Source organism: Canis lupus, chromosome 38, assembly GCF_048164855.1.
Source record: "Canis lupus baileyi chromosome 38, mCanLup2.hap1, whole genome shotgun sequence".
In the NCBI taxonomy this organism is placed as follows: Eukaryota; Metazoa; Chordata; class Mammalia; order Carnivora; family Canidae; genus Canis; species Canis lupus.
The window spans coordinates 4,464,201-4,486,872 of NC_132875.1; the positions used below are offsets into that span (position 1 = coordinate 4,464,201).

The 22,672-nt window shown below is 46.8% G+C and overlaps 1 long non-coding RNA gene across 2 annotated transcripts; it reads right to left on the minus strand.

The window, feature by feature from the left end:
* Positions 1-10,085: 10,085 nt before the first annotated feature.
* On the minus strand, positions 10,086-12,690 carry LOC140626620 (uncharacterized). 2 transcript variants are annotated; one of them, XR_012025683.1, is made up of 3 exons: positions 12,335-12,476; positions 11,107-11,298; positions 10,086-10,534 (listed from the first exon to the last, which is right to left on the minus strand). It is a non-coding gene; the product is annotated as an uncharacterized lncRNA (long non-coding RNA). The 2 variants fall into 2 exon arrangements; XR_012025682.1 differs by having other exon boundaries at positions 10,086-11,298; positions 12,335-12,690.
* Positions 12,691-22,672: the final 9,982 nt, after the last annotated feature.

Here is a 22,672-nt window from a genome sequence, read left to right on the forward strand (position 1 = left end):
TGTGCTCAGGGTCAGAGGTCACCATGGATTAGGAAGAAGAAGGCTCAGTAAGGAGGTAGACTCGAGTTTGGTCCAGAAGGATGGGCAAGACTTGGAGAGTGGACAGGAGCGGGGAGGGTTGCGCAAGTGGCTTTCCTAATGGGGGCCCCAAGGGAAAGGCATACGCTGTGTATTTGGGGGCCGCAAGTAGCTAGGCAAGCTGTCAGGTGGCCCTGGGCAGCAGAGAGGCATGAGGTTTGCAGATAAATTGGGCTGGATTGAGGAGGGCACCGAATGCCTGAGGTCTCTGGATGGATCCTGCAGATGAGGATGGTGGAATCGTGATCCAGGATGTTGTCTGGTGGTATTTGGGGTGCAGTGTGGACAGGATAGAAGAGAATACAGATAGGGAGCCATTACCAGTGGTGAATGGGAAGGGAAGGAGCAGGTGATCAATTTTTGTTGGGCGTCGTCCGTGTCCCCCACACCGCTAGACATCCTACCTGCATTGTCACGTACTCTTTCCATTGACACAGTTAGAAGGCTGGGATGACCCAGGTGTTGGGCTGCAGACGTGGAGGAGGCTCAGATCACTATGCAATCGTCCTGAAAGCCCTGGCTCCGAATTGCGAATCCTCATTTGCTTGGAAGCACAGGGCCTCTTGCTGTGGGGTGCTGCTGTGGGGTGCTTGCTGTGGGGTGCTGTGTCCTGCCCCAGGGAGATGGGACCCAGTGGGGAGGGGCGGGCAATGAAGACAGTGTCCCCCAGGGGAAATAAGGGACTGTGACTAGGACTTGCACAAGGACTTAGGGTGGCTTGTAGGTTTGTGAAAGGACCCAAGGAGTGTGGGGGGGGCGCTGTAAATTCTATCTGGAGGAGGTTTATTAAGAGACGCAAGTTTTCGTGAATTTTCTCTTTCCTGACATTATTTGTGAAAAAAAAAACAAAAAACAAAAAACAAAAACAAACCAGTTTCTACTGGCCCACACAAGGCTGCTGAAATTTGCTCCCCATGGCAACTGTCTGCTTGCAGTGACTGGTGTTCTGTCCCTTCCCAGGCCAGGATGACAAGGACAGGAGGGCGGTCGCCCACTGGAGGCAGGGGGTGGTGGGGACTGACCTAGCCCCTGCGTGCACCTCCAGCACCCAGACACCCCCTAAAGCCCAGGGGCCCCCTGCAGCCCCGCTCGGCCCTGAACTCCTTTTGTTCGACTCCCCTGCATCCCGGGCGCCCACCTCGAGAGGGCACTGTTTGCCTTGAAATGAAGTTCCTCAAGTTTGCAGCACCTTTCGCTCGGGGCCTATTGTTTTTGCCAGACTGCACTTGGTTTTCCTCGCCACCGGCTTCCTCCCCTTTGTGCCCGCGCATTCTGAGCGAGGGCGGCAGGTTGTTGCTCGGCGGCCGTCCTTGCCCGGGCAGGTGCATGGACGCCCCCCGCCCCCAGCCCCGGGTCTCCCCGGCGGGGTCACCGTCACAGCTCCGCCAGCGCGTCTCATTGGTGCCTCGCAGCTGCCTGCCGGGCGGGTGCGGCCTGGGCTCCGCACTCGGGGTGGGGGGGGCAGCCTTGATTTATTACCTCCCTTTCCTCCGTCCCGGTCTCTCCTCGGTCGAGACTGCTGATCACGCCACATTTTCAAATTGGTTCTGCACCGCAAACCAGCGTCTGGAAGGGACGATAATTTGGCCCTCAAACCCATTTGCACTGTGACCTCCCTCACTCTTGTGTTGACCTCTGTTCTGGGGACATGAAGGGCACCTGCGGGCCCCCTTCAAGGCGAGAAGGGAGGTGGGTAAACAGAGCTATCCTGGGCCTCTGCCTGAAATGCCCCGGGTCTGTGTGTCTGTGCAAGGAGGCACACACACACACACACACATACACACACACAGGTGCTCCTTGGCCATTGGGGCTGTGCAGGCACAAGCATTCATGGGGGGGTCTGAGCAGGGCCAGTGCCAGGCCTGCGGGGCATCCCCATTTTTTCTCCCTTCTGGCCCAGCAGCCTGGCAGGCTTCACTTTTCATACTATGCACAACGGAGGAAAGCTTGGTTCTCAGTAGTGGGTCTTGGGGAGGGAGGGCCCCCGGACTGCAGAGCTGGATGGATGAGTTGGTTCCGGGTGGCACCACTGGAGAGCCAGGGGCATCTTTGCCACATCTTTAGGACAGGTTGGGGGATGAGCTTTCCTGATGCTCGCCTCGGACAGGGCATCTTTGTGGAAGAGGCAGATTTTGTCTATATGGCTCTCCTCTATGTTCCTCTCCCGCCGCCACCACCACCACTGCCCACCACCGTCTGGTTTTCCAGCTCATTCTGCCAAAAGGCCATCCTGTAATCCTGGGGTGCCAGTGATGGAGCCGAGAGATGGCTTTGCTTTACCACCCCCATCACCAGGTGAAGAATGGGAAGGGTGGGACAATAGTACTTACAGGCACCCCTTATCTCTGCCGTTTTTATGCACCGGGCACAATTATGTAAGTGCATGAATGAATTTGATCCTTAGGTTAATCCCGATAATATGACGATACCATTTTATAAGTGTGAAACTAAGGTGTAGAGCGTGAGTGAGTGCGGAGCATAGAGTCCAGTCTTGAGCTGTCGGGCTCTACAGGTCACGCTTGACTGCTGTTTACTGACTGCGTGCCATGGGCCAGGCACTTCACACATATTATCCCAAATCTCCACCTTAACTGTGCCATGTGTATAACACTCCTATTACACAGGTAAGGGATGTAATTCCCAGATACATAACTGACTGGCTATAGGCCACAGAGCCTGTCCGCAGCCACGCTGGGTTTTGAACCCGGTGTATTAGGCTCCAAAGCCTGGGATCCTTGCATTTGTGACACGAGTCCCTCAGGTGACTTACAGTAACTCTATCCCAGGGGAATACGCATCTTAAAGCCAGCCAGGAGGAAAAGACTGCACTTCACCAGGAGCTGTTACTCTTGGTTGGTTGCAGAGATAAACAAGAGGAGCAAGGGGGTCCAGTACTTTGTAAAACCTTCGAGCTTCTCCTCAGACAAGAGTTCTCAGCTCTGCTCCCTAGATGTGGCACAGAGCATTGAAGGGCGCTCTAGACCAAGAAGCAGAAAAACCACACAGCCTAGGAATCCTTGCTTTGAGGTCTGTTTTGTCTCTGGACGAGGAGGGTTAAGGAGGAAATGGCCCATTAGCGCGATGATGGAAGACTTTGGTTGCCATGCCCTCCCACATTCTCAAAAATTGAGCATATTCCTCAGAGACGAGATATAGTAATGTATTATATTTATTATAATATGTATTATAACCCACGGATAGCTATTTTGATTCTGTAACAGTCCAAGGGTACATTTTTTCCCCAATCAAGATCTAAAGTAAAACCAACAAAAATCTCTTTATTGCAATTCAGCTGGTAAAGATACATTCATTGGGTCACTGGTACATGGCTCTATTGTTTTTAGATGACTAACCCATTTAAAAATATTAATCTGAAATTTTTCATAAAGCTTCTTGGTTGCTTGTGGAGGGTTCTCTCAGTGACATATCCCTGGAGTAGGTAACCGCCCCCCCCCCCCCCCCCCGCCACTGCTGCCCCAAAGTGCTGGATCACAATGCCCCGGTGTGGAGTGGGGCAGGCAAAGAGGCTGGAGCTAAGCTGAATACAGATGGGGGCAAATGCAGTGATGCATGTGGATGTGCTCTGAAAATTCTAAATCCCCAATACTGCTGTTAAAACCCCAAAACTATCTGAGTTGGGATGGGATTGGTAGACACACGCTTTTGTCTGACTTTGAGTCTGACCCATCAGTGTGTATTTGTGGAGTACGACAGAGGGATCAAGGAATGTCTTGCTGCCCTGGGTCCCTATCCGTGGCCACTACGTTGCCCAGAGCCCAGCATGGTGCCCATCACATGGTAGTAGGCTGTCAAAGTTGCCTGAACGCAGGTTCTTTTGCCAAGTTTCTTCTCACGTTTTTCTTAAATACAACACAGGAAAAGGAGCCTTCTTTTCCCTCTGCCATTTACTGTGACATCAGGAAATAATAACTAAGAAAAGTGGTTTCACCCAGACATTACACATTGTGTGTGTGTGTGTGTGTGTGTGTGTGTGTAGATAAGGCAGTCATATTCCCTGGCCCTATGCCAATCTATATCTTGGATTTGTACTGCGTCTTTGGCAACACTTAAAGGTGTTTCCATCTTTAGAAAGAACAGAGATCACATCTCTTGATTTTTTTTTTTTATTAACTAGACTTGAATTTGAAAAGGGACATTGGATATGAATACCTCTTATCATGAATAGTTAGATTTAGTCTCAGATCTTTCCCTGGAAAATCTGTCTCTCTTGATCCTTGTAACAATGAAAAAAACAAAACAAAGCAAAAACTGATGCAGGCCATGGAGGACAGCATAGATTCCACAGAGGACTCGTTATGTTTCCTCACCTAAATGCCGTTGCTTATAGGCCCGAGATACCTTCCCTCACTCTTTGTTACATGAAATCCTCTTCATTCATTACCTATTACAAGTAACTAACTGACGTGATTTGACACCTTTTTTTTCTCCCTGAATTCTTGCTGCCTTTGGTTGTGCCTTTTTAAATGAAGTTTAGTTTTTATGTTCCCCCTGACAGATTGTAATTTTTTTGGGGGGAAATAAACATATTTGCCCCAAATAGAAAACTTTTTTTTTCCCCATCCTCATTTTTGTACCTCACACATGGGAGCTACTCAAATAACCCCTGTTGAATGAGTAAGTTAATGAAAGAGTAGGGGCGCAAGATCAGGCTGTGTATGAACATGAACAGTCTTCCTTCTTTGTTTGCTTTTTTTTTCTTAAAGATTTTACTTATTTGTTCATGAGAGATGCAAAGAGAGAGGCAGAGACATAGGCAGAGGGAGAAGCAGGGTCCCCGTGGGGAGCCCGATAGGGGACCCTGGGATCATGACCTCAGCCAAAGGCAGATACTCAACCATTGAACCACCCAGACACCCCATAGAAGTCTTCTTTCTGAACTGAACGGGAAGTTAAGATTAAAATCTTAGCTGAGCACCAGGAGAGATGGAAGTTGGTCACCATCTGTGGCTATTCCATAGAAGAGGTGAGGTTTCCATACTTCTTTCTTGGGCTATACTCTGCCTGTGGGCTGTCTCCTTGCCCATCTTGCTATTGGAAGAAATCTCTCTGGCAATGCTCCCTTTTCTCCCTTGCGTCATCAAATTTTCCTTTTTATCATCAGATGATTCTCATACCTGTGCACCCATGCTCTACTTTCCCCAAGTTGTTTTTTTTTTTTTTTTTCAAAAAAGAGAAATGAAAGTTATCTCGATCCCACATCCTTGTCCAGTTACTGTCACATGTCTCTGTTGCCCATTGGAGTAAAACTTCTTGGAAATCTCCTTCCTACTCCCTGCAACCAATAACCATGTTCTTTAGGGACCTACTCCCGTCATTGTTGGTCTCCACTTCTCTACCAAGGCGCTCTTGCTGAGATCCCCCAAAGCCTCCCTGTTGTGAAGCCTGGTCCCTAGGCTTCCTTTCCAGTCCTCCTCCATGTCTCTCCCATCAGCAGCATGTAACATCGGTGAGCACCCTCTAAGGAGGTTCCCTTGACCCCCAGAGTGCCACACTCCCCTGGCTTACTTTCCAATTCATTGGCAGTTCCTTCTCTCGTCCCTTTTGCTGATTCTTCCTCGCGGATCTCTGAGCTCTAGAGTAACCCAGGGCATCACGTCCCGACCTTTCCTCTTTTCTATTTCTCTTCATTTCTTACACAAAGCCATCCAGCCTCACAGCTTTAAATACCCTCTATAACTATGGATTCCTGGACGTGTGACTCTAATTCTGACCTCGCCCCTGCGACCCGCTGCCCACCCAGCCCTTAATCGGGGACTTCCATGGGACATCCCAAACTTGACATGTTTCAAACCTCATGCCTGGTCATCCCTTCCCACTTATTCCCTTACTTCATCCTTTGCACCTCGGTAAGTGGCAATTTCATTCTTACGTTTTCTCAGGATAAGAACCTTAGTGTCATCTTTGAATTTCTCCCCCACCCCCCAAGAATCCATAACCAATTCACCTTCTAGTTTTACCTGTTTTGCCAGTGGAGTGCACCCAGATGCCAACCAGTGCTCACCATCTCTTCTCGTCTAACATGCCCATCATCTGGCCTCACTGCTCTTTCTCTTAGTCCCCCATGCTCCGTTCTCAGGTTGGCTACCAGAAGAATCCTTTTAAAAGTACAAATGAGATCATGGGACTCCTTTGTCAGTGGCCTTCCATCTCAGAATAAAAGTCAAAGTTCTTTTTTCTTTTTTTTGAAGATTTTATTTATTTATTCGTGAGAGACATAGAGAGAGAGAGAGGCAGAGACACAGGCAGAGGGAGAAGCAGGCTCCATGCAGGGAGCCTGATGTGGGACTCGATCCCAGGACCCCGGGATCACACCCTGGGCTGAAGGCAGATGCTCAACCATTGAGCCACCCTGGTGCCCCCACTCTTCCTGTTTAAATGCATTTCCTATTCTCCACCCCCCTGTTCCTTTTCTTCCACGAACACACACCACCGTCTGACGTGCTGTATATTTCATACATTCAGTGTTCACTGTCTATTTGCCTATCACTGGAGTTTAAATCTCGTATGAGTGAAACTGCTGCTTGCTTTTTCTTCGCTGCTGAATCCTTAGTGCCTAGCTTCAGTGTCTGCCACAAGACAGGGAGCGCAGGAAATATTTGTTGTTGTGCAATAAATCATGCAACAGGATTAAACCACTGGCTGTAATCTTTAAGGCTCTCATCTTTTTTTGGGGGAGGGATGTGAGTGGCCGTGCTAATGAAGGGGGAGTGGTTTTCAAAAGTCAAAAAATGAGTTGGGAGGGAGAGGAATTAAGTACATTTCCAAGAAAGAATAAGCAGGCAGGGTTTTCAAGTAACATAAAGAGTTCTGTTTTTCATGAGTTGGCCTCTGGCTGCTTATGGGTTCACTGTACTCCCAATAGCCTGCTCCTTGCTGGGGACCCACCTCTGCCCTCAAAATGATACAGTTGAGCCAGAAACAAGTGGGGAATAATTTGTTTTCTTACAAGAAGATGATAAATATGCTTAGACATTAGAACAAATATTATCTGTTTGTACATAATAGTCACAAACCTTGAGCTTTTGTGGGGTGTCTCATCTTGCTTGGTTCACGGTGTGACGGACAGAAGACATACAGATCCTGTGCCATTTCTCTCTCACCGTGGGCCGATCTGCATGGGGGGTGATGAAAGGAGGGAGCCCCAGGTACGTGGGCATCCAGGTGGGGAGTGAGGCAAAACCACGAGCAGAGGCCTCAAGAATGAAAGCGTGCAAGAGCGAAGCAGGATCCCGAAATCCCTTACCTTCCAAGGCCTAGGGTATTTTTTTTTTTTTGCCAAAATGTAGGTTTTGTAGGGAGGTAGGCAGCTTCAAACCTAGAAAGACATGTGGTTGAAATTAGAGACAAAAGACAAAACTGTGAGGAAAGCTACTGGGTGGAAGGTTGGAATGATTTTCATGGGGAGTGGGGAGCCCCCGTGTACCCACATCCGTGCTGGTTCTCATTTATCAGCGTGGATCCTCGCATGGCCACATGGCTAGAACGTTCTAACAAACTCTGCCAGATGTTACCTATAAAGGAGAGCCCTTCTTTTTACATACAAGTGTTGGCGTAATATTCTCTATGTTTCTAGCTCTCGTGGAGGCGTCGTTGACAGTTTGATGGACGAAGGACTCACTGTGGGCTTGATTGGGTTTCAATCATGGAAACCCAAAACTAAAAGGTAAATAGAGCATTGATAAGAGTTAACTATCTATCTTGGCTGAAAAATATAATATCGGCACCTCAGGTAAGACATCCCAAGAAAAATGGCTTCATATAAAAAAGGTCCCAGAGGCGGCTGTAGGAAGCCCTGTTGCTTGGCTTCCTATCTCACTTTGGGTTCAGAATATATGAGATGAAGAGCATACGTTGTCTATTGCCGAGTGGACCATGAGGGACGGAGGGAGGACAGAGAGGATGGGGGTGGGGGGACACTGACAGCTAGGAAGGTGGGAACATGGAGTAGACCATCTCCAAGAACCCTCATCACTTGTAAGTATGAACTGCCATTGTGATAGTAATGACAAAATAATAATGACCACTTATTTAGGAACTACTCTTTGCTAGGCTCCATATATATATATATGGTTTATAAATATTATATACCTATATATATTTTTATATATACTTATATAATTATAAATATCATCTACCCCTAACACATATTAGTAATTTTTTCGGGGCCTATGAGATGGGTATCAGCAACCCCTCTCCCCGCCATTTTTCCTAGAGCATCCACGGCCTTCTCTCTCATTTCCTCTTCCCTCTTCCCTCTTTTTCCCTACCCTAACATTCTCTTCAGATATCTTAAGCACCCAGCCCTACAAGATCCTGGCTTCGTCCTGGCTGAGCCCTCCAGGTCAGAGCTTTGGAGCCATCATTTCTGACATCATCCAGAAGGGTGGCATTAGGAACACGAAATCTTGAGATTCTTCTGTCCTCCGAGTCCTTAGACTGGAGCACTTGCAAAACCAGCATCAAAAACCAAAAAGAAAAGATGAGAACAAGTACTTTGTTTTGCTAACACAGGTATCCGCCCCCCCCCCCCCCCCCCCCCCCCCCCCCCCCGCTTTTCAAAAGTTCGGGTTACTCCACTCTGTGTTTACGAAAGACCTACCTTGGTTGCTGCTTTCAGTAACCAAGAGAAATATGAAGAGGACTTTTGCTTTTATGAAAAAAAGGTAAAAAGTGAAAATAGGGTGGACATCCCAGCAGGGAGGGGCGCCCCATGGCTCCTTCCTTGGGGGCCACTGTCAGAGAGCTACCAGAGTTTCGAAGGCCATCCACGAGCACCTGAGTTTGTCTCCCTGTATTTTGTGCATCCCTTAGCAAGAGGTGTCCTAAGGTATCAGAAAAACCTAAGGGAGGTTGTATTTGGGTTTGGGGACACTCAATACTTTTTCCCCATATGAATTAATGTTAATTGCTTCTTTGCTTTCTGCCCTTTCAGCTTATGAAAGATTTTAGAGGAAGGCGTCTCCGGTGGCACTCGCGCTCCTTCCCACCCACGGGGACAGGGGAAAAGGAGTGAGGGCAGACGGATGATATACTTTGCTTTGAGCACCTTATTTTCGTTATTTTACAAATGAAAAACTAAGTCTCAGAATAGTTACACTAGGGCCAGATGTGCTAAGTGGGGGAAATGCAGTTTGCATTTGGATCTCTTGGACTTCAAAATTGAGAGATCACACGCCCTGCACCTTCTCTCGGCCTCTCTTTCCAGTTTTCAACTTACAGGTCTTTACAAGTTCTGTATAGATGGACCAGCTCTGACCCCTTTTACTACCAATGTCTCTGCAGCTCCCAGATGCCTAAGTTACTGTGGCGTGAGGGCGGGGGGAGAGGAGAGGCAGCTCTGCACGGGGCGGAGAATCATGAGAGCACAGGGAGCCACCTGTCTCTCTGTAACCAGGCAAACCGAGGCAAAGAGAGACAAGTCCTATAAACCCAGTATGCGGTCCGATCTTCCAAGCAGAGGCCTCCCATTCCATGTCGTGGTATCCAGCAAGGCACGGGCTTAGGCCAGGATCAGGAGCAGACAGGTGACCTTATCCCAGGGAAGGGGTTTTCCCGTGGCTCCCGGGGCCGTGTCCCCTCCTTTGCTCTTGGGGCGGCCGTGTGCCTGCCTTTCCACCCCTACTTTGTCTCCCTCCCTGACTCTGCCCCTTCTCTTCCCCTCCCTGGAAATCTCTCTGCCCTGGGCTGACCAGTAGGAAGGACTGCAGACTTCTGGAGGCCACTGCGCTCCTCTCCTGCCCCACTACACCCAGGATGACCTGGGAAGGTCGCCTGCCCGTGCCTCGCTGCCCTAGAAGATGAAGAGAACCATAGGGCAATTTGAGAGGATGTTGGAACCCGCAGATAGAATATCCTGGAGCCTAAAGGCGATTGTGTGTCAGTTGTTTTCTTTCCATCAGGCCCGTATCCTATTCTTTATGCTCGCTTGTGCTCCCAGTTTTTCTTCTCAAATGGTCTTTGAAATAAATGAAATAAATGAAATTGCCTTTAATAACTTGGTCTTTAATAAATTATTTATTAAAGAATACATGAGATTGCCATGACAAGGATTCAGGATGTTTTGGGTCCTCGTGGGCCTGGACGTGGACAGCCGACAGCCGTGCAGAGGCAGGACCTTCTCGTGCTCATAATGAGCAGACACAAAGCAAGGATACAAAACACACCGAGGGGTTTGAGGATGGTGGGGAGTCAGAGAAGGAGGAGGAGCCTGCGTTCCTGTGGTAAAGAAAGACGCTCCTAAAAATCTCTCGTGAGAAGTTTGTGCCCAGCTGGTGTCGTGGATAACACACCTGCTGCTTCTGTGCTTGTGATCCTCTATAACGAATTCCGCAGTAACTCAGGCTACAGGCCAGGGTCCTCTGTGCTGAGCTGGGTGGTGGGTGCAAGCCAGACTCTTCAAAAGCCTGGAGATTAACTTCCTTTATCTCATAAAATGCTGAGTTGGGGGGTCAGGGGAAGGAGAGAAGAAAATAGAGTCAGTAAGGGAGGGCTGTGATGTTTGGGAGGAAATTTGGGGGGAAAATTAGAGAGAAAAAAATTGAGGGTGGGTATGACGAGTAGAATCGGTGGCTCTGGCACCACAGCCTGGCTGTGTGGAAAGACAAACGAGCCCAGAGAAGCTTCCAGATGCAGGTGGAGAAATGTAACTGTTCCTCTGAGACTTCGCCAAGGGCCTGAAGACCACTGCATTTCAAGGGCCTTTAAATAATATCATCATTACTATTATTATGTGGCCCTGTGCAAAGACTGGCGTGAGTAGCCAACTTTCTTTATTTGGCTCTCTGCACTGAAATAAAACATTTCCCTTATGGTTCAAAACCACAAATCCCTGGTTTCATTACCATGTATCTATTTTTTTTTTTTTAGGAAAAAAAATCAAATCTATAAATTTCAAACTCCTTGTTTCAAAGTCTCCTTTTTAAGTCCTCACACTAGTGATTTTATTAAATTAGTTGCTTTATAAAACATTGCAGATGTCATAATTGTTAACATAACAATTCGCCAAACCCTTGTGAACTGGTCCAGTTTGCCGAGAGCACGTCTTCTAAGGGAAAGGAAATGCCAAAACCCTGGTAAAGTCATCCCATCAGAGCGTGGAGAACAAAGGCGATTTTGTGTTCCAGACACTTCAATCAGGCAAATGAGAGAGACGCAGACTTTCTCTCTCCCGTCTTAAAGTGCTCCATCAGTAACATTTTCCTGATAAAATGTTAGAAAAAGAAACAATAAGCCCCAAATGGAGTCATTTGCTCCCTAGGACAGCAAACCCAGACTTATTTACAGGGTCAAACTCTCTCAGAAATGTGACCCTTTTTCAGGCCATCTGAGCACAGGTCAGGGCATCCCCATGAAGAAATCCTGCTGGTCCCTTCCCCTAAAAGGAAGAGGTACCAATACCCTTTTCTCTTCTTTGCTAGTAACTTCCTTGCCCCACCCTCCTTCCTATAAAAACCTCCCATCAATTGCAACTCCTCGGAGCGCCCCTCTACCTGCTAGATTAGGGGTGCTGCTCAATTCATGTCTGCTGTAATAAAGCCAATTAGACTTCAAATTTGCGCAGTTGATTTTTTTTTTTTTAAGATTTTATTTATTTATTCGAGAGAGAGGCAGAGACACAGGCAGAGGGAGAAGTAGGCTCCCTCTGGGGAGCCCGATATGGAACTCAATCCTGGGACTCCGGGGTCACGCCTTGAGCCAAAGGCAGACACTCAACTGCTGAGCCACCTGGATGCCCCTGAATTTTTTTTTTTTTAATAAAAAACTAGATAGTCCAGACGCAGTGATGCTCAGGAGATCCTACAGTTTGTAATGCAATCGTAGTTTACTTCGTTCAACATCAAAGCCGGAGGGTTTGGGTTGTTTAGTTTTTGTTTTGCTTTTAAAAATTTATTTATTTATTTATTTGAGAGAGGAAGAGGGAGAGAGAAAGAGAGCGGAGCGGAGGGGAAGAGGAAAGGGGAGAGAAAGAATCTTAAGCAGACCCCATGCTGAGTGCAGAGCCAGATGCATGGATTGATCTCAGGACCTGAGATCACCACCTGAGCTCAATCTAAGAGTTGGAGGCTTCACCGACTGCACCACCCAGGCATCCCTGGGTGATTAACTTTTACCTATCAAACTAGTCGCTTTTCAAGAGCAGTGTCTCCACTCAGAAACGAGCACTATTCTTTACGATGTGTGTATGTGTTTATTTAATCCTCCGGCTCCCTTTCAATACTCCCCACACACCACATACCTTTTTTGAACACTGCGCTCCTTGACAAGTTATGAAGCAGCTCAAGGAGCTGTGCTGCAGCCGGAATGGTGTTAGCAGACACTACCCGATCTTTGGTCAAATGGCAACCTTTGTTTCCAATTTACTGGCACTGCTGCTAGGGAATCAGAAGGCCACAGTGACATCATTAGGATTTTTTCCCCCAAAACTATGATTTAGTAGCAACTGGGCTTCCAGATTTTAACTCCTTGGCAGCTAGATCCAATTAGCACCTAACCTGTCAAGAGGTTAAATAGCAAGCACTTCTAGAGTGCCTGGATGGCTCAGTTGGTTGAGCATCCGACACTTGGTTTCAGCTCAGGTCATGACCTCAGGGTCGTGGGATCCAGCCCCGCATCCAGCTCTGTGCTCAGTGCAGAGTCTGTTTCAGATTCTCTCTCCTTCTCCTCTTTTTCCCTCTCTGCTCTTCCCGGCATTTTCTTTCTTTCTCTCTCTCTCTCTCTTTCTCTCTCTCTCTCTCAAATAAATAAAATCTAAAAACAAACAAAACAAAACAAAACAAACAAACAAACAAACAAACCAAAATTAGCCAGCACTTCTGATGGTAACATTTGGCAGGACTAAAAGGAGAGACAATTATGACACATGTTGAAGGGATCATGTGCAGCACAGAGGAGACACCAGGGGAAGATGCAAACATCACGTGAGGTCTTCAGCCTCTTGCATGTCTCCTCCATCACACCACCGCCCTGCGGTCCAGGCTGTCTTTCCTGGTGGCCTTTGGTTCTGCTCCAGGACTCATACCTTTCTTCTGCTTGCCCTTCTTGCTTCTATGCGTTACTGCAAAGCATAGCCAATGAAGTGGAAATCTTTTCCAAGTCATCAATTTCTGGAGAAAAGCACACATCTCAATCCAAGGATTCCACAAACTTGCACAAGGGAGTGACTTTTCAGATTTTGTCTGTTGCATCTTTTGGTAACATTGCAAAATCCATGAAGTCACCTCCTAAGAATGACTCCATAAGCTCTGTTATTAACACCAAACATTTCTTTGGCTGATTTGAGGTCTGCCTCTGGCTGTCATTTCTTTAGCCCAGCCCTGATTTATCTGCAAATTGTTCTCTGGTGCTAGCACTTTAGGTTCTTCTAAGCTCTTTGTTTCTTCCTGCTATTCTTTCTCTTGGTTTTTTCTCTCTCTCTCTTTTTCTTCTTTTCTGAAACCTTTACTTCTGGTTTTACTTCTCTTTCTTTCCTTTCACACCATCATCATCCCACTCATTCTTGATAACTACAGCCCTACATTCCCAGCTATCCCAAGCAGTGTTCTCAGGGCCTCACTGAGAATCCGAACAAGGCTCCACACAAAGCATGTCTGCATCCAAACTGGAGGTTCTAATGACCTCCTTTAGCTTGGGAGGCCAATGGCAAGTCCCAGTTGTTACCTGTATTTCCAACAGGCCAGCCATAAATCATAGGTTCCCATGGCCCCCTTCTCCTAGAGCGGCTCACTTAACTCAGGAAACCCATTGACTTACTAGAGTACTGGTGTATACCACAAAGGACTTTAAAAGGATATGAACCAACAGCCAGATGGAGATATGCGGGGTGAAGTCCAGGACAAAAGAACTAATTTTCCTATGGGGTTTGGAGCCTCACCTGACAGCAGGTGAAAGTGTTCTGGTTCCCTAACCTGGAAGCTTTTGGGACCTGGTCCTTTTGGGTTTTCATGGAGGTTTCATTACCTAGGCATGATTGATTAAATCATTGGCCAGTGGCGACTGAACTCCATCTTCAGCCCCTCTTCTCTCTTGGACAAAGAGAGAACTGGTAAATAGTCTGCTCTCCTACTTGGAAGATCTGTGGGTTCCTGAAGCTAAGAAGGAATGAAAAATGTAAATGAGACTACAGAGCCATTCACCCCAAGCTGTGAGGAGTGCCACTCTGGGCAAACATGTTGAGAAAGAAGTACCATTGAAAAGGAAGTCCCCAGCCAAGGCATCTCCAGTGCTAGGCTGAAAGGAGGCATGAACCAGATGGTCTTCTGGTGAAAGCCCTACAAGGAGGTCTGGGTTTGCAGACAGTTGTTAGGGATGAAGGCTGGGAGATGGGGCAGGCAGAAATGACTATTATCTGGACCCCAGTTTAGAGGAGTTTAGGTCAGTGATTGGTGGTTGTGACCAGAAACTTTCTGAAAAGGAAGAGGGGAATCTGTGGGACTTAGGGTGCTGAATATGTATGCCCCAGATTTCTTTGTGTGGCTGATATCTGACTGGATATTTATTCTTCTAGATTACCATTCTGACTCTGAGGAACAAAGGACTGGCAAGACCTGCTCTCTGGTGCTTAATAATTTGAAGGAATTTACATTTCAATGCGGTCTTGTGCTCCATTTCTCACACAATCCACCCCCGCCCCCAATTTCCTCTGATGGAAAGAATGGACCACTCTCCCAGTCCGGGAAAGGAGGTGGGGAGAAGGGAAGAAGGAGAAAATCATAGAGACATGATCGGAGGGAGGAGATTTATTGATATTCCACTTAGAATTTATTCCCTCAGAATCCTATTTATTTTATTTATGTTTATAAATCATACATTACCAAGTACAATGAAATCTCCTAAAAACCCAGAAGGTTACTTGGTGTTCTCCGTGATTTGACAGAGAAAACAGAGGAAGAAAATGAATAGGAAGTGAAGGTAGGGGAGGGGCTGGGGCAGGAATGGGTAGCTCTGGAGAAAACATTTCCCAAGTAATAGCACACGTCTGTTTGGCTTGCTTTGCAAGGGGGTGTGATCCAAATAATTTTCTCTGTCCTTCTACCACTGCTCCTCGGCTTCCTCTCAGGAGAGGGGATTCATTGTCAGGTAATTAACCATCAGCATTACGGAAAGTATTTCACCAGACAGAAGTGTGAAAACACATTTACACCTCATGTAAATGGGATAGACGATTTTACCGTTTGAGTGACACCCAAGGAGCCATCAAGTGACAAAGATAAAGTCATATGTGGTTAGGATTCCAAGATCCTAAGAGTTTACATCCTACTTCCCTTCACGGAGCTGCCATAGAATGTGTAGTGACCAGAAGAGCACGGGGATCTTGGGGGTATAACTGAATGGACAGATTGTCCAGCTGAGACCCCACACTAGTAAGTTAAGGGTTTTGTTTTGTTATTGTTAGTGTCGTTATTCAACAAACTTGAAAACACACTTAATGTGTGCCGTATGATACTGTTTCTCCCCTCAGGATACCCAAGTACACAACTATAACACAGGCAATTGCAACTACAAAGGGGGCAGGCCCAGGAGGATGTGGAAGCAAGCAAGAGACGCTTCATGGAGGAGGTAACATGAGACAAGTTTGAGAGGATGACAAGAAGCTTATTAGGTGAGTGGGACAGAAAAATGCAAACACCCAGAAGGCTGAGGGTAGTTTTGGTCTGCACAGTGCATGGTTTGGTCAGTGGAAGACAGTTGGTAGATGAGGTTCGTGTAGTCAGTAGGACAAGTCTGTGGATGTTCCACAAAAATCCCTTGGATTTAGGGGGATCCCTGGGTGTCTCAGCGGCTTAGTGCCTGCCTTCAGCCCAGGGTGTGATCCTGGAGTCCCAGGATCGAGTCCCACATTGGGCTCCCTGCATGGAGCCTACTTCTCCCTCATTCTCTCTCTCTGTTTCTCTCTCTCTTTCTCTCTCTCTCTCCCTGTGTCTCTCATGAATAAATAAATAAAATCTTAAAAAAATCATTTGGATTTCATTCTGTCCATGATAAGAAATTTTTATAGGTATAAAGAAAGTGCCAATCTATGGGTGGGGTAGGTAGGAAAGCAGAATGAAAAGAAGGAAAAAGGCCTCCTGAAGTATGGAAACCTTGTCACCACCCTCTTTTAGCCACATGACAAGTAGACCTATGTTTCCTCATGCTGGAGGAGGAGGAGGGAAGTCAGTGGCTAGAATTTTTATACCCATCAAGATATCCTGGTCAATCATCGTTCTCTCCAACCTGAACCTTCTCAATGAGGGGGAGCCCCGAGAACCTCCCAGGGTGGTGTTTAACTTCAGTTGTTATTAGCAAAGCAAACCTGTAAACTGGCCTCTCCTCAGGTTCCAGGCAAATCTCACCTAAGGCCTCTCTGCAGGAGAAGAAGTGATTCATGTTTCATACAAGTCCGAGGGGCACGATTGGGTCCGTCCTATCTTCCATATGTTACAGAGTAATTCTAATGAGCCTTGGGGATCCATGTGAAGATGAGATTCCCAGGGTGTGTGGGGGATGTGTCTGGGGCCAAAGAACAATGACATGGGCTCTTTACTGGATGTTATTTGATGTCACAGAATTTAAATATACACCATTGTTTTCGGTCTACATTTTTTGGGGTCTCAATTATTGAGAGAAAAGTGTCACAAAGCTCTATCGTAATTGTATATTTGGCCTCCTCCTCTGTCAGCAGTTAGATTTTGGTCAGGAGATGCAGAACAGGCTTCTCATGACCTGTTCATGAGAAAGTTTTGGGCAGTAAGTTTGAACACTGTGAGAACACTGAGGTTTCACTGCTGGCCTCATGTCCTTATTTGAGGTCCAGGAAAGTACACGGATGTTCTTCAGTTGAGGCAGCAGGCACCCCACCTCAACTTCTAATCTACCTAACTAGAAAAGCCAGGCTTGGTTAATGAGTTCGTTATTGGTTTAACGACATCAACCTAATAATTAAAAGTAAAACCGGGGTGGTGTCTGGGTGACTTAATTGGTCGAATGTCCAGTTCTTGGTTTACACTCAGGTCATGATCTCAGGGTCATGGCATCAAGACCTGCATGGGGCTCTGCACTCAGCTTGGAGCCTGCTTGAGATTCTCTCTCTCTCTCCCTCTGTCCCTCTCCCTGCTCTTGTGATTTCTCTCTCTCTAAAATAAATAAATAAAATCCTTTTAAAAAAAGGTACAACTGGGGCACCTGAGTGGCTCAGTGGTTGAGCGTCTGCCTTCGGCCCAGAGCATGATCCCAGGATCCAGGATCAAGTCCCACATCAGGCTCCTTGCAGGGAGCCTGCTTCTCCCCCTGCCTATGTCTCTGCCTCTCTCTCCGTGTGTCTTTCATGAATAAATAAATAAACTCTTTAAAAACAAAACAAAACAAAACAAAAAAGGTAAAACTGGTTCACTTATTTAGTGTTTTAGGGATAGGTGAGTTTGGCTCCTGTGATTGCCAAACAGTTTCTATAAAGCAGAAGATGAAACTGAAGATTCTTGTTTTTCTGTTATGCATCAATGTTTTCAGTCTTTAAGGGCACTTCGCCACCCCCCCCACCAGAGGAAAGATGTGTGTGTGTGTGTGTGTGTGTGTGTGTATCTGGTGGTATATATGGTATATATACAGATTCATAAAATAAATAGATTAATAATATGTTTGACTTTCTTTACTTAATTTTCTGTCTTCCTGGGGCAAAAATGTCTTTATTCCTGAGAAAACAATTATTTTGTTCAAATGTCATTGGGGATACCGTCCCATGCCAGTTTTTGGGTTGCCTTCTCAGCTTGCTGAAGCTTCATAAACTGGAGAGGTTTCCAGTCTGGGGAAGAACCAGTTTCTTGTTTGTGTGCTGATAGGTCATGTCGAGCCCTGTATACAGCCACTAATCCGCGACCCTAAAACTCCACAAAGGAACATGCTCATGTTGTTTGCAGTACTAGATTCAGGTCAAAAATTACATATTTCTCGAGTCGTTTTTAAGATTCTCTTAGACATTCACTCACAAAACAAACATTTCCTGCCTTCTTGTTGTATGTATGGTGTGTGCTCACCCGAAGTGCTCAGAGTGTGGTTCCTGCCCTCCAGCATTCGCGTCATTTGGGAACTTGTTAGAATGAGTACTTGGGGGCCTCACACCAGACCTAGGGAATCAAGGACTCGGGATGGGGCCAGCAGTCTATGTTTTCACGAGCTCTCGAGGTGGCTCTGATGAAGCTCAAACCCAACAATCACAGTACTGGCCAGTGGAGAAGGGACAGTGATGAATCAGATACCATCTACAGCTCTTGAGTCCAAAGAGCTCGAATTTATGATGTGAGATGAGCAATCTCAGGTTCCTGAAGATTGAATATCTTACTTGCCCATGGTCTAACTTGTAGTTAGTAGAGTTAAGACTGTCTTCTGAAGGCCCCTCCAGAGGGCTTTATATAACATTATATCGATTAGCCATCTCTTGGCCTCGTTTCTATCCGACCCCCTGACTTAAAAAATTGTATCTACGTGGGTCGATGAAGTATTGACTTCAAAGAACTGACTCGGGACAACTGATGGGGAGCAAAGGCACATTGCAGTTAGCAGGACTTAGGAAGAATCCTTTCCCCTCTTCTAGTGGGGGACTTGGACAGCCCATCAGTGAGCCAGCGTTTGTCACCACTGTGTACAGGGTACAAAAGTGTATTGCTATTTGGGCGGCCTGGGACTGGGTGCAGGAGAAGAGGAGGAAACGGTTCTTGCCCTGGAAAAATTTACACGTGCGCACACACACGCACACTCATTTTGAAACCATGGAGGAACAAGTCTGATGCACGACAAGAGTAAGGGCAAGAGAATATGTACAGATAAATTGAGCATTGCTGGGGGATTTCAAATCCTAATGTCAGAGCTGGGAGGGTGAGTTCATCACCCCCACTAACTCACTGGGCAATTTCTGCCTCATTTCGTTAGACAGAGGAGATTGTTACCAGAAAGCCAGAAAGGAAGCGCCATCTGGGACTGTTGCACTTCCAGACAGATGGCTGACTCTTCCAGTCCTGTTTTATTTCTGGCTGCGGATCACACACCCCACAGCTATACTGTAAAAATGGGATGTGACGGGACACGGGATGTTGTCAGGGTGTGTTTTTCTTTTTCTCATTTTTTTTCCCCTGGAAACTTGTAGTAAAAATAAAACTTAACGACAGTCTTTCTGTTTTTATTGTTGTTTATGAATTAAACCCTTGGTTGGCAAAGTGAAGGACTGATGGACCCCCAGAAGTGGAGATGATGTGCAGGGATATGGCACAAAGTCAAACTAACCTTGAGGCTGCTGCTCCATGGAAAACCTTTGTTAGAGGATGTGGATGTGTTGTCAACCTTCGGATGACTGAGAACAGTGACACACTTGGAAAGTACAAAGTAGTCCAGCCAAACTGAAAAGCTTCACTGTCTTCCATGGTTTTCTACCTGCCTCCCACACCCAGGCTCCCCCATCCACCACTAACTCCCTTCTTGCAAGACGGGGCATAGACACCACCATGAGCAAAAGCAGCCCTGGCCTGTCTGCTTTCGGCCTGCTAGGGACCCTGAGTCGTCAAGTCTAGGACTGGAGGAGGTTTCATAAAGATGAGTGCCCCCACTATCTAAAGTTGGGGGAATAAGAGAAATTACTTCATTTAGTTCTATGCTATAAGGTTTCAGCTTGTTCAATAAATATTTTTTGAGTGGCTATTAAAGTACAATGCTGTGGAGATGCAAAGAAGTAAAAGGTGATCCCTAAAGCCAATAAAGTGTCCCCAAAAGAGTCTTGACACCAACTTCTGACTTACTGGCTTTGGGACAAATGACAAGTATTCAGGGACACATGCGTGGCTTAGTCTATTGAGCATCTGACTCTTGGTTTCCGCTCAGGTCATGGTCTTGGGGTCCTGGGATTGAGCCCCATGTCAGGCTCCAGCTCTGTGGGGAGTCTGCTTCTCTCCCTCTGCCCCTCCCTCTGCACTCTCTCCCTAAAAATAAATAAATAAATCTTTTATTAAAAAATAAAAGGCATCCAATATGCCTCTTGTGCTTCCTGCAAAGAAAAAAAAATAAAAAATTCCAACCTGCAGAACAGAGAGGTTTATAGAGAACCTAACACCTGGCTTTATAATGCAACTACGAAACCCTCAGCCTTATCAGTCCCGGGTTTCTGCCTGTAAGTTACTTGAAGGCGTATTTACTTTTGTGCATCAAACTCCCACCAGTACGAGACACAGGGTGGACACAGAGTGGACACAGTAAAGTCAATGGTTGAGTTCACCAACTGCCAAATACTGAGGAAGGAATACACATGAGGGGTACTTCCTTTCAGGCCTCTGAGACTCAGCACATGGGTCTTCACAAATACGGTTCACTCTCTGAAAGGGGAGCTATTGGTCCAGTGATCATCACATAGGTTATGGTCAGAGTCAGACCTGAATGAGGAATTCTCATGATGCCATCAGGTTACGAGAGAGGTTTCCAGAATGTGAACAGACCTCTACTCTTTCCCTCCATTTCCTAACACAACGATACCTAAATACTAAGGCCTATCCTACAAAGGGCCAGCTGTTGTCTTGGCTCTTCTACACCAGATTGGCACTTGGTACCCAGAGCAAGGCTGAAAAGCCATATTCTCTTCTGAAATACTTTATCTTCTAGATTTGACACATACCATCGATTGAGTATTTCTTGAGAAAAAAATGCTTCTGTATTAGACGTATATGTTAGCAGAAAAACATCTTGATTTCAGAAATGTTAGAATGTAGAAAAGATGTAGAGCTTTGAATGAAGAGACTCGAGTACTAGGAGACATTATCCTGGGTCCTTGTGTCCCTGCCATACTGGAAGCGTGGTGGCGCTCAGTTCCTCCTGACCCGCCCAGCCCTTCCCCTCCCGCTTTCCCCACTGGGCTGCCTTGGCCCTTCCTTCTTGAAGTGGGACCTTCTCAGAGACAGGAGATGAGGGATGCAAAAGGGGCTGGTAGGTGCTTTGATACTTTCAAAAAGTCTAAGAAATCATCATAAGGATAATGGGAACACTTACTGAGCTCCTGAGAATCGGGAGCTTTATGTAAGACTAAGATCCTGTGAGGTGGGTGGTCCTCCTACCTACTTTACTGATGGGGAAATTGGAGAGATTAAATAACTTACCTAAATACAATGAATGAGGGGCACCTGGGTGGCTCAGTGGTTGAGCATCTGCCTTCAGCTCAGGGATCCCAGGGTCCTGGGATCGAGTCCCGCATCCAGCTCGCTGCAGGGAGCCTGCTTCTCCCTCTGCCTATGTCTCTGCCTCTCTCTCTCTGTGTCTTATGAATAAAAAATAATAATAATACAACTAACGAGTGGGCCTGGAAATACTCACGTCTATCTGAATCTAAATTCCAGAGCTTATCCACCAACCTATGCTGCTACTGTACATACTCTTTTCTTTAGAGTAGTTTGTGCAAAATTAGGTGGATGATATGAACACTACTGAGTGGGGACCTAGCGTAGCACTGTTTGTGGGAAATGACCCCGGTGACATGATAGAAAGGTAGAGAAAGCAGACTAACTTCTCTTCTTTGCTCTCCAAGTAGGGGGCAGGTGGCACCTTCAGATTTCCTCATACAAGGCCACATAGCTGGCATCTGCTCCCCAGGTGTTGCCCTTGGGATGTGGTCAGTGACCCTCATGGGTGAATGCGGGCCTGGCATCAAGGACCATATGATTTCTGTGTCCTTTGATGAGGGTTCACCTACTGATAAGGCAAGCTGGAGGGAATCAGAAAGCTCAGTCGGGAAAAGATCAAGGCCTACATTAAGAAGGGAAGAAATGCCAGTCACTCTGATAGGGAAATAGATTTTCGTGTTTCATTGCACAAGCACGCACATATGCACTCAAAGCCTGCCACGTTTCAAAGCAGCCTTCAATGCCCTGGTGTTCGCTTGGAGGGAGAGAGATCTGAAGGCTCTCAAAGGCTGCAGGTACAGAGCAATTCACACAGGACACAGCCGGCAGCCCTCTCCCACCTCCTCTCGCCGGCTCCCTTCCTCCCACCCGCCCGCCTCTGTTTAGTGGTGGTACTGAGGAGGTGTGTGTGAGTGTGCATGTGTGCACATTTAAATCCAAACTTAAAAGGAAGGGAAGAAAGGAAAAAAAAAAGTGACAGCTTTGGACCAAAGCAGCAACTATTCATAATGAATGGAGGAGTCATCATGAAAGAGCTGGGGCACTTTGAGAAAGAAAAACCTCCCGGAGGAAGACAGCTCTGTGGATGCTGTTGAGGATGGCAGCTTAAAGGGCCCTTCATTTCAGAGCCAGCAAGAGGCGAAGCAAGGATTTGATATACAACACAAGCTTTCTTCTCTTTTTCCCCCCTTTCCCTTCTTCTTCTTCCTCTGAATCCCATTTTGGCTGAGCCATGGCAAAACTAAATTAGAAAAACCTGCAGAGCATTGAGAGTCCAAATGAAGCACACAGCCAATTTATCACAACAGAGCCCAGTTAGCTAATAAGCCCCGTATGTAATAAATGTGCTAAGTGCCCACCTTTAACTTCGGCACACACAGCAGCGGCCAATGGCGGGAGATGGCAGGGTCCCTGACAAGGGGATGATGTCAGACTCAGCCTGAAGCTCT